A 13,207-nucleotide genomic window follows, 5' to 3' on the forward strand; every position below is an offset into this window, starting at 1 on the left:
TCTTGCACCAAATACCACATCTAGATGCATGCTAAATTTTTTTTAAGCTACCAAATTCACTCCAACAGCGTAACCACATGTGGTCAAGTTCTCAATGGCACTACTTTTGCTGATAATACTGATCCAGATCTCTATCAGCATCTGTGTACAACTGTCAAATGTTGCATCACACAACAAAAGGTTACAAGTCAAATGCTTTCTTAGATGAAAGATGTTGACGTGTATCGGTGTGTCGAGGCCTGTGATAATATTCTTGCCCTACCTCTGTTTCTTTTAAGAAATCAGGACATAAATGATTGTTATATATTTACAGATGTAGCCTTCCTTTGCTTTCAAAGTAAGTCTCTCTGATACAACCAGGTTTTATCAGTTCAGTTCAGGCAATGTGAAAAACAAATCACCCTAATATAACCCAGGTTAGAGAGTTTGAATTCTGCTAACAGTGTTTAGAATAAGCCACATTTGTTTTCCCTGTATTCACTATTTTGCATTTACAGATCAATGAGTTATACTTGGTTGCTTATACACGTAATGGGGACTCTTTGTCGTTACATCATGTTCTAACCCACGATTTCACACCTGACCTGTGGTCACCTGTTAACCTCACCTGTCAGTAAATAGACTCAACTTGTTTGTTAGAGTCAGTACCTCTGATCTCACAGTATGTTACTGGAAATAGATGCCTGCCTGCTTCTTAGGGTATGCGGATTAATGGCTTACTATAGTAAATCCATTAAAAACAACAGAAAACAAAAGGCTTAATATGTGATGTCAGGTGTCATTGTGTGTGCAAAGAAGGGCAGCTCCAGTGTAAAACCTGAAAAAACTCCCAAAACACCAATATGATATATTTGCTAACTGATTACGAGGAACTGAATGGGGATCGCTTTATATGAGGAACTGAATGTTTTCATGGTATATCAGTAAAGTAATGCCCACCATCAGGTAAATATCCAACAGTAGAACCCAAATGCTCTCATTAGCATTCGTCCAGTCCCGTGTCCAACATGATTATGGGTATTGCAAAGCAGGCTGTAACCAGGACTGGTTCCAGATAAGTAGATCAGACCTGACCTTCTAAAGAGATTCTCAAAATGTGATTTGGATTCTGACTTGGGCGAGGTCTTCTAATCTTAGTCATCACGGCAGCTCGCTGTGAGATAACCACCGCTGATTCAGTGGCCCTCACTGACCTCATGCATTCAGATGGACACGAGCTGCCCATAGCAGGTTTAACTGCCCGTCAAGCGAGGCTAGCTGGCAGAGACTACATGCTACCATCTGTCACCGACAGACAGCTAGCCTCTCTGACCTCTCACTGGCCATGTGAGGCTGAGCTGGGCTTGCCAATGCAATCTGTCACTCTAAGCGACCAGTAACCCAGGAGAGGGGGAGGGGAGAGCCACAAGCAGATTATGATTCATTTCTGTTGTCATTGCATCATACACAACTACCTTGGGATGCACTGATACTGATGGAGTATTTAGTATCTGTCCGAGACCAGCGTTAATTAATAAGGTGCTTTCCTCGCTGTGCAGAAGGGGCTGGGACTCCTTGTGTGTGAGTGAGCATCTTAAACAAGAGCTTTAGTAACATAGAAATAAAGGGGGTAGTAATTTTTTAAAAATAAATCTTTAGTGAAAGTAGGAACTGGAATTTCCAGATAAGTAAGAGAAATGATGAGTTTTGTTCCATAAGCTGCAGATTCTTTCTCATTAAAGAAACATTTCCGCTTTCTCTGTGGTTGGCACGTATTTTCTCGTCCTTGTTGTTAGAGACCATGCAAACAGCCTCTCGCTTTCTATGCTGGTGCAGGGGGGCACAGAGGAATTTCGAGGAAGCTGAAGTAAACTCAGGAAACCAAAGACTGTTGAGGACATGGCTCGAGCTGCTTGCTGCACCGGGCTCTTCGTGCTCCTCCTGTCTTTGGTTAAATGCATTCATAAAGGTGCTCTTGTGTTTTGTGCAGCTGCTTCCACACGAGGGTCCTTTTTTGGTGATTCTGAAGCCTCCAATGCCCCAGCTGTGGTTTAAACATAGAATCAAAAGTAGTACATCTTAGGAGAAAAAATATATTTATGTATTAAAAAAATCACAGGTCTACACAGATGTTTGCAAATTTAAACCCACCTTAAACTCAGGCTATGAACCACATTTACATTTTCACTATGCTGTTTTTGGCAGGAGAGTGATCTTCCAGATTCACCCCTACACGTTGGGCTAAGCGTCATTGCGAGTCGGTGTGGTGGTTTGTCGTCAGCGGTGCTCATCTGTCTGGTGACAGCTTGCAGGAGTGTCCTTTTCATTGTTTTAATCCCAGAGTTGCCCTCATAAGAGACATTTGAGAGTGTGGCAGTTGGAATTACATCAGCCGTGGAGGAGGTGGATGAGCTAGCTTTGCTGGTTATCTCTGCCAATATAGCATGTGCTAGCAAGGCCCACTAGTTGAGTTATGTGCATAGATCATGATCAGCAACATAGGCACAAAGGTCTCTCTTGCAAAGAAGCATAAGGGCTGTGCCATGTCATATTGTTCATGATCATGATGATGATAATAATATATATTTTTACATGATATGAAAGTGTCATATTTGTATGTCATTGCTAAAGCAACGTCATGTGTTTACAATACCTAGTGCTCACAAGCCCAGGCATGTCTGAGAGCAAGAGCCGTGTGTGCGAAAGGCATAGATGGTTGCTGTGTAGTAGGGCTGCCACAAATGATTACTTTGATAGTCGACTAGTCACCGATTATTTTTGCGATTAGTCAACTAATCAGATCATGCATCCTTTGGACGTAAAACATAAAGCTTATTGCACCAGCAGCATCTGCTCTTATATAACTATCATTAGCTTACAGCTTTAAGTGTTTAAGGTATGTGCTAACTAAAAATAAAGACAAGATGATAGTTTATTAAATTTTAATGAAATCTGCAGATTGTTTTGGTGAAGTTTAATAAACTCAGCCGTTTGCTAACAGTCTAAAATATAACAGGACACCGGGGTATATTCTCGAGGATCTCACACTTCTGATAATCAGTTGTCTGAGGATTTACTCAGGAACAAATAAAATACTGAAAAAAGCCAAACAATAACAGTTTTTAAGTTATCTAAGTGACTCATATATCACGTTTAACCTGAGTAGCGAAAGACGGCGGTGGGTTTGAAAACGATTGGCCGGGAGTCCGGCGTTCTCACGGGCTCTAGTGGGCCTTGCCCCCGGCTAGCTATCGAGCTGGTGGGTAACAGACGTCTCCGAAAACGTCGGAGCGCTTTTGAAAATATGTGGTGTCTTGATAAACTGAGCAGACATTTGAGGTTTACACAGCTACAAAATATGTTAAATGTTTATTTTATGACCATGAAAGAATAATAAGAGTAATATTTAAACTAACTAGCTGCCGCCATTGTTGAAAACTGAGCAGGGCCGCGCTATGAATTCTGGGACACAGTTTCTTCTTCTTTGGTGTTTAACGGCAGCTGGCGTCCTTGTACATGCAGTGCTGCCATCTTCTGTTTCAGTCCGTTATTACACTCTTAAATCCTACTACTTATTCCTGCGTCTTTTGGGATCTTAGAAAGCTTCAAACGACGCGTCGACGATTTTAATATTCGACAACGATTTTGATAGTCGACGCAATCGTGGCAGCCTTACTGTGTAGGGATAAAAGGAGTTTCTGGTTATTACACAAGTTAGGATGTAAATTTCCTGCAGAAGTCTAAATCGAGCTTTAATATTGAGTAGTAACCAGAAAGTGAAAAATAAATACTAGCAGCCATAAAAGCTGTGGTTGGCTGGAGAGTGATTCTTTTCTTAACAATGCAGCCCTATAGTGTTCGTGAGTATCGGGAGTTTTTTTTCAAACCATATTTGAGCATGTTACACATGACTAGTGCTAATGAAGAGCTGTAAAGGCCGAGAACAGCTGAATGGTCTTGTGTTTGCTAAAAAACAAACAAACAAAAACTCAAGAAACTAAGCACTCCAGGATTTTAAAAAGAAGAGAGCCTCATCCAGGAGACGCTTTGATGTTGATGTGTCTTCACTTAACAAGCAGATTATTTGTTTAACCACCGAAGCTGGCACAGAGTGGGCAAATCAGGATGGTGGTCTAAAAGCACTAAGAACTAATAGTTTGTTCTGCACCGAGGATGGAAATGCGTTTTATTTATTTATTTATCTTTAAGGGTTTTAAGCTATGAATATTGCAGATGTGTTAGTCTAGCCCCAGAATAAAAATACAAACACGGAAATGTGTTTGAGCCTTTAAACATCAATAACTACGCCGTCTTTTGCGATGTTGTTGCTGCTAATATTTTTGGTGGCGCAGTTCTACATGTACATCTACATGTATTCTGAATCGCTCGAGACTGACTGTAACCTTTGTCTTGCCTTTGCTTTCAGTGTGTCATTGTGGCAGCACAATAGGAGAGAAACAGATTTTCATGTGTGACTCTGTCTGGTTTCAGAAGAATTGGACACGTTATACAGTGAGAGATGATTTGAAATATGGTTTCCTTTAAATCATCCCATCCCCCACTGCCTGAATTTTCTTTCTGCTGCTCTGAAAATAGAGCCAAACCGTCAGGTCTCAGAGACAGAGAGAGAAGCTTTAAATAGGAATGAGCCCCATTTTATCTGCACTGGTGCAGAGTAGAATCAGAGCAGCAGACATCACAGCTTGGGTCTCCTTTACGCATGATGCAGAAATACCTTTAGAGAACACCAAACCTAAATGGTGTATATTATTGTCACAGAGTGGGAGAGACAAGGTGTGCAGTGGCAGTTTGTTTGAAGTTCAGTTTCATTGCATGCACCTGCCATTTTATAAAGGCTCCTCTGGCACATACTTTAGCAAAATAGAGTGTTCAGACTGTTCCAGTAAGGCCAGCGGCTCCTTTTATTCACACAGCCTGTGGCTGTTCATATCCTACCAATCCTCATAAAATACGGAGAAAATGACAGGCAATGTGACAGAATGCTGTGCTGTAACCATACCACTAATGTCACACTTTACTGCACGTAATACCACTGTAATGAAAAGCGACGATTCCTTTTTTTCCCTTCTAATGCTGCTTATCCGGTCTTTAAGTCTGACGTCACTAGCCTTGTCTGGACTCAAACTCTGCTGCAGGTCTCTAAATCAAACTATCATTGTGGCATCACTGACAGTTGTTGTAAGTTTAACATCGAGACATCCATGAAAACGGTATTTATGACATTTAACGGAGTTAGAAATTAGCAGGACGTTAGCTCGCTAGCTTCCATTTAAATAAAATATAGCATGTCCTGACTGAGGGATTTTGGAAATAAATTAAGACGTACAGCTCTGTTATCACTTCCGACATAAATGGAGACAGAAAACTAAACAGCAGTGACGTTTGTAGGGTTACTGAAATTTGGCTAGCTGCTATATAACAATGTGCTACGTGACCGCTAGCGACACAGCTATGTTAGCATAATATAAACACGCTAGCTTTTTTCCACTCGATAAAAGTAAACGAACTTCAGCCAGGAGAACAACTGAGATAATCCATCCAAAATACGAGGTTAGTCATTCATATACTGCTGCATGGGCTGGGCTGTAGTTACATCCTAAGGTTTTAAAAACTGAGCTTTAAAATCAATAACGGTAATAAAAGCCGAGTGAGGCCGACAGTGATCACAGGCTGTTTTTAGGGGCTTTTTGAAATTAAATAGAAGAAGATACAAAACATTAAACATGTTAAGATTACAAAAGCCATATTACAGACTACTTTGGGCCCGGAAACAGGATTCGTCACGTCATCACTTAAAGACTGGATTGATACATACGTGAGCTTTTGAAACAAATGTTCTAGAGGGGAAATGTCTCGGTACCATAGCAGTTGTTGTCCATCAAGTTTAGAAAGGGCTGTAACTGTGCCAACACAGGATATTTTATTAAACATGCAGTGCTTTAACACAGAGTTAGAATTTGGGAATTTCTGTTTTTGTTTTTCAGTTTTAGTGCTAGTTCTTCCTTCTCCCCTTGGTGTTTGTCTGGAACAGTTGCATGAAGTCTACCAGAAAACTATCCTCTGCTCTCGCTGCGTCACCTCTGTAAACACTTTCCGAATGACTTTTTTTGGCTAAACAGCTAGTTTCTGGTCTTACTGAATAACACAACACATTGCATCATCATCATTTCATAGTGTGGGTGTTCCACCACTGATCTAGCAAATTTCAACCAGTGATGAACTCGACACTCACCAACAGGCCTGTAGATTTTTCCAGTCGCATGAGCTCAGTGGTAAACAACACAACCTTGACGCTTTCTCTGTCACTTGTTCAGGATGTGGAACTGAAAAGGACATCGTTGCCACAATTCTTTAGGGGTGAAATGTTTGGACTGCGAGCGGTTACTACTCTGTAGAATATTTTCACAAACTTTTCATTCATCAGTCTGGGCAATCAGCTAGGAATTTGTCATTCATTTGACTAAACAGCTGAGTAGTAAGTGGCACAACAAAACATTTTTTAATTACTTTTAACTTGAGTGATGATGCAAGCAGTTTATTGACCTGAGTATTTAGAAATGTTCTGCACTGCTCAGAGAGGAAATTTTGTGTGAAGATTGCTATCTGCAGTCCATGGGATTGCAGTGTGTGTGGTGTAGCACAGTATCCTGTGATAGACACAAACTGTGTTGAAAAGGGGCACCAGTAGTGCAGTCTTAAAACTTGCAGTCCTACTTCATTGTTACCAGAGAGTAACATTTGTTGTTTGTGTTAGTGTTGAAAATAAAAAGGTTTTATGTTATTTTTTAGTAACTGTTTGGTTGTATTTTACACTATTGAAGTCATTTTTTTATGATAAGCATCTTAAAATAAAGTGTTTTCTTCATAATGTAGGAGATGCAATCTCAAATAAAACATGATTAAAAGGCAGTTGAAGTGAATTCCTTCTTATTGATTGGGGCCTTGTGGATGGATGGATGTCAGCTGATGAACCAAAGCAAATCTAATTTATTAGCGATATTGATTTCATATTGTGAAGGTCAGCCCCACATGCCCACCTGCCCCTTTATTCTTGTTGGTGTGATTTCAGTCTTGCTTCCTCTGGAGCAACTTCATGGTCATGGCACAGGTCACATGCAGCAGTAATAGTCCTGTCCTGATTTTTGTTGTTGTTGTTGTTTGTTGGGTGGGTGGGATTATTGATTGTCTGATTGTGCGTGAGTGTGTGTCTCCTACCCTCCCCCTCTCTCCTTGAGCAGTAACCAGATCTAGCATTTACTGTACAGGCCAGTCTGCCACTGGCAGCACAGAGACAGAGAGACAGAGGGAGAGAGGCGAAGGGAAAAAATGTAGAGCCAGAGATTCCCTTCTCCTCTCCCATCCCCCCCTTTACTCTCCCACACTGTCAACACAGAGGCTCCTGGCTACCGCTCATGGCTCCACAGCGCCACTGCAGTGGAGTGGTGGTAGAGAGAACTACAGCTCACTGTTTACAAACTAACAGCACTGCTGTCAGGAGGGATTTGAGCAAAAGGTCTGAATGATCTCTGACAGGACCGTCTACAGGTTCCCCGTTAAAGAAGCACAGCAGCAGGTGGCTGAAATTATACTCTGCTTTCATGGTTATTGATCGAGGCTCCTGGCTGCAGCTCCAGTCTTAATGTGAGCACCACACATTACCAGTAACTGTAAGCTTTAATACCACATAATGTAGATTCAACGTATATCAATTAGTTTTTGTCAAATAGGCAACAATTCTGTCCGGAGATGGCTGATATGAGCGTCTTCCTGTTTTTGAGGAATGTATTGGAACAATCATACTGTGCTCTTATAAGATCATAGTTTTTCAGTGTTGGGCAGCTACAGTTGTCAAATAAACCAAAGGTACTTTTGCCTTTCACGTATCCCACTCTAGAACTACATGACTTATGGCAATAGAACTTTTTAGTTCCTGGGTCACTATACAAATGTGATGTAGTTATTTAGGCCTAATTAAAGTGTGCTGCTGCTGAAGCAGTTGACCTCAAAGTTGCATTTCAGTGAAGAAGCAGTTGCTTTAAATTAGCACTGGGTGAGATTTATTTGTATAATATGCTACAGACTGACTGCGCTGCTTTGTATTGATCCTTTCTCAGTTAAAATGGTGCACTGGTATCTTTAATAGGTGGAGAGACTGAGAGAGATGGAAGTAGCTACCTAAATAGACATATAGCAAGGTGCTGTCGGGTAGAATGAGGGCTTGCCACCTTGTTTTGTCACTTTATAATTTTCTAGCTTGTTAACAGTTTACTGGACAAATGAATACTTTCTGAATACAGGATGCACAGACCTGGTAAACTACTTTAATTTCTTCAGTTTAATTACTCTAAAGCCCAAGACGAGGGTGTGCACAGCTCGTGTGTCCTTAAAAGAAACAAAGTAAGAAGGATTCACTGTGTGGCTCCATTTAGCAATTGAGCTTCACAAGATGATTAAACTCAGAGTCGAGTTGACAAACGTCACAAAAAATCCTTTAAAGAGAAACAGATCCATTCAATTCGCAACCCTAAATATCACCAGCTGAGTCGGTTTCAGTGCAGTCTTGAGTAGGCTGTCATGAATTTGCTCATTTTTTCCTACCGTTGTAGGTTGTTCTTTTGGATTGTGCTACATCATATCAAATTATATAATATATTCAGGGTTTTTTTTTTTTTTTTTTTTTTACACCAGTATTTTGTCCACGACTTTCCGATACATGATTACAAAATAGCTTGAGTGTAGTGGTGTAACTAGAGATGTGATCAGTAGTGGAAGCAGTAAAATTCCTTTTTAAGGATCTTGCACAGAGCAGTTTATTTTTGTGTCATTGTTGTATTTTTCAGAGGCTGGTTGTCACACGTTACGTCAAGAAGGCCAACCGCAAAGTACATGGGTGTGGCTTGTTTGAGAAGTTAGCTTGCAGTATAACACTGTAGTAAAGTGGAAGTGAAAGCAGTCTGACAGCTGCATATGATTTAATTATAATAAGAGGTCTAATTTAACACAGTGTGTCTGTGGTAGTGCCGTTTCATGGGGCTGCAGCAGGAACGGCTCATTTCAGCCCCAACAAAGTGTTGCTACTTTTGTAATTATGCTGAAAAGCTCAACTCTGAGATGGTTTCCATTATTTTGTCTGCCTGGAGTTTATCTGCCCCCTCAAAACAATCTGTTTGCTGACAGTTGTCTCTGTGGAAAACACAATTCTCTCTCTTTGGAGACAGAGGGTCCAGGCACAGATAAGTATCGCTGAGCCAACATGCCAGAGAACAACACCACCTCTTCTTCATCTGCTGTCTCCTGGGTTATGAACACATCCCCAGACAGCTCAGCCATGGCACCCCTGTTCTCCAGTGAAGCTGATGCAACTGACTCGCCTTACTTTGTCGTTACACCAGATTCTCAAATACCATTTTGTGGAGCTTCAGCAGAAATCGTCAGTGAAATGGTGTATCTCGGGAAGGGCGCGTACTTTTTAGTTCAATAACCGCAGAAATTTTCAAGCATCTCGTTTTGGAACCGCAACGCTGCCTGACAGACTCACCACACACATGTTGAAGGGTAGAGCTGTTAGTCAGCTGCATTTACATGTGACAGAATGTCTTATTTTCCTCTCACACAGTGCACAGCCTCGGTTTAACATTGCACATGTGCAGACTGCTCATTTACAGGTACTCACTGTCACACAGTGAACAGTTCAGACAGAGAGAGAAGTGGATTTGCTGCAGGAGAGTGAGGACTTGCACCTGGCAGCCAGTACTGGCCACATATCCAGAAAGTTGTTGAAGTACACGTTACTCAGCTCGTTTTTGAGAAGGGGGGGAACTGAACAAAAACAAAAAATTCACATAGTCCAATATCGTCCTGCTGTTCCCAATAAATAAAATGGAAGATTATCAGTGCTTGTGGCTGCTGTTGCAATCTCATCAATTTTGTGATCTCATTAAAAATTAGGAGATATAAAATCAGGTCAGATCGTTTGTTTCTCTGGCATAAATTAGGGATTAATAAATGACCGTGGTTAGCACCGTTGCCTCACAGCAATGAAGGTTCTGGGTTTAAATCTGCTGGCCAGCGAGGACTGTATGTAGGGCTGCGCGATATGGCCTAAAATCCATATCGCGATATAATTTGAAACATATGCACTAACGATATATTCTTTTCCTCTGTATACCGTATTTTCCGCACTATAAGGTGCACTTAAAATCCGCCAGCGTGCCTTATAATCCGGTGCGCCTTATATATGAATTCTGGTTGTGCTTACTGACCGCGAACGATTTTATGTGGTACACGGCGCTCAAAAATCTGTCAAATGTTTTACTATGACTTTGGTAAGCTACGAAGCCGTACCGCTTGATGGATTGTCGAAGCATTGCGGCTACCGTAGTCAGGAGCCTCACGGAGTAATCTGGGTCCAAAACTCAGTCTGCTTCAGGTCCCAAAGTCAATGAACACTGCATCTTCACTGAGAGTTAAAAACTGTCAAATTTCTTTCATCTTTAATAAAACGGTCAGTGTTGCTGCTTTACCAGGTGTAACAATTAAGTTTAACATTCAGGCATTCATGAAAACAGAATTTATTAAATACAACAGTGTTAGAAGTTAGCAGGAAGTTAGCGGAAGTTAGCGCGCTAGTTTCGCTAGTTACCTAAACATGATATAGCATGTTCATGACTGAGAGATTTCTAAAAAAATTAAAACGTACAGCTCTGCTATCACTTCCAACATAAATGAAGACAGAAAACTAAACAGCAGTGACTTTTAGGGTTACTGAAGTTGGGCTAGCTGGTATATAATGATGTGCTACGTGATCGCTAGCGACACAACTATGTTAGCATAACAAACACAGTGAAGCTGGAGGATGAGCGGTAACTTTTTTTCTACTCAATAAAAGTTAAAGTGAGTGTTCCCGATGGTTAGGGACAAATGTAATCACATGGCAGGATGCTGTAAACGGACCAAACTTCAGTCAGGAGAACAACTGAGATAATTCATCCACTATAGAAGGTTAGTCATTAATACACTGCAACAACATGGGAATAGAGCAGCTGCGAGAGAATTCAACATTAATAAATCAATGGTATGGAAGTGGAGGAAGTGCAGTTTTTGGCTTTCCTCATATTCCAAAACGTGCTTCGTCTCTTTGCTATTACTGTCGCCGCATAATTTGCAGATGATATTGTTTGCAGCCGCTGCAATGCTTTTGACCAAAACAGGCGAAGCTGTTCATATCGTTTCTACCAAATACAGTTTATACCGCCCACCCCTAACTGTATGTGTGGAGTTTAATGTTGGCTCTGTGGTTCCTTCCTGGTTCTTCTCACAGTCCAATAACGTGCTCATTTGGTTAACCCGACTAACGTCCAACTGACAATTTTGTGTTGTGCCATGGTGCATCTAGCCTCTTACTCGGTAATAGCTGGGGATATGAATTGGATAAGCAGTTAAGAAAATGGTGTTTGGATAGAAATAAAACAAACAAACAACAAAAAGGTAGTGGCATCACATTGTCATTTTTAAATGTCCTTTTCTGTCGTTAGATCTTTATCAGAACAGCATAATGAAAAACAGAATATCTGCTCAAGGAAGAAATCCATGAGTAATTGAATTTTTTGGGATCTGCTCTACTCTACTACAATTAGGGCTGCCACAAACGATTATTTTGATAGTCGACTAGTCACCGATTATTTTTGCGATTAGTCGACTAATCAGATCATCATCCATTGGACGCAAAACTACAGCTTATTGCACCAGCAGCATCTGCTCTTATATAACTATCATTAGCTTACAGCTTTAAGTGTTTAAGGTCTGTGCTAACTAAAAATAAAGACAAGATGATAGTTTATTAAATTTTAATGAAATTTGCGGATTGTTTCGGTGAAGTTTAATAAACTCCTTGCTATCTAAAATATAACAGGACACTGGAGTATATTCTGGAGCATCTCACACTTCTGATAATCAGTTGTCTGCTTGACGTTTATTCAGCTGTGTAAAAACTATAACTTTAATCTCAGACAAACTGATTTACTCAGGAACAAATAAAATACTAAAAAAAAAAAGCCAAACAATAACATTTTAAGTTATCTAAGTGACTCATATATATTTAACCTGAGTAGCGAAAGACGGCGGTGGGTTTGAAAACGATTTGCGGGGAGTCCGGTGTTCTCACGGCGCTAGTGAGCCTAGCCCCCGGCTCGCTAACGAGCTAGTGGGTAACAGATGTCTCCGAAAACGTCGGAGCGCTTTTGAAAATATGTGGTGTCCTGATAAACTGAGCAGATATTTGAGGTTTACACAGCTACATTCTCGCCTGAAAATATGTTAAACGTTTATTTTGTGACCCAGAAAGAATAATAAGAGTAATATTAAAACTAACTAGCTGCCGCCATTGTTGGAAACTGCGCTGGGCCGCGCTATGAATTCTGGGACACAGCTGCTTCTTCTTCTTCTTCGGGGTTTAACGGTAGCTGACATCCTTGTACATGCAATGCTGCCATCTTCTGTTTCAGTCCGTTATTACACTCTTAAATCCTGCCACTTATTCCTGCGTCTTTTGTGATCTTACAAAGCTTCAAACGACGCGTCGACTATTAAATTAGTCGTCGACGATTTTGATAGTCGATGTAATCGTGACTAGTCGACAAATCGTGGCAGCCCTAACTACAATACTGATGTTTCACAGTTGTAGTGTGTAATTGTGTCTTATTTTTCGTCGCTGCGACCGGTTTATCAGGTGGTCATTAAAGGAAACTTCTCCCCCCTCCCTCAGCTCAGCATCCAGCAATGCTAAGACCACTGCTCAGTGTACGGAGATGTTGAGCTGTTCCAGATGACGCAAGGTTAAAATCCTCTGAAAAGAAATGTGTCCACAGTACCCAGGAGAGTTTCAATCACTTAACTACCATTAAATGCACAGAGAGACTCCTGCTGGGAGGCGGGTGGGGGTGCTGCAGGCGAGAAGCTCCAGGCCTGATTACTCTCTGGGGGAAACAGGCTTTGAACTGGTCCTTGTTTGGAATCGGCTCTCTGCACTTGTTAACCCCGCAGTTGTTAAACTTGCGGTTCCCAGCCATATTAGTTCACACACAAAGGCAACGTCAAATCATGTGACATGTGCTTGGGCGCACACACGAAAGGAGTCCTACCAGCAGAAGTGTTTCTGTCCTGCTGATTTCCTTCCCGCTCGTGTTTTTCAGTCGAGTAGTTTGTAGTG

General features: G+C 41.2%; 1 protein-coding gene across 1 annotated transcript in view; it reads left to right on the forward strand.

Moving 5' to 3' along the window:
* The window catches only part of tbl1xr1a (TBL1X/Y related 1a), a 48,370-nt gene that overhangs the window by 25,795 nt on the left and 9,368 nt on the right, over positions 1-13,207 (forward strand). The gene's annotated exons all lie outside the window — the stretch shown is intronic.

This window comes from Mchenga conophoros, linkage group LG23 (genome assembly GCF_057382185.1).
Source record: "Mchenga conophoros isolate Kocher_MC1m ecotype Shallow Benthic linkage group LG23, M_conophoros_male_GT1.1, whole genome shotgun sequence".
Taxonomy (NCBI): Eukaryota; Metazoa; Chordata; class Actinopteri; order Cichliformes; family Cichlidae; genus Mchenga; species Mchenga conophoros.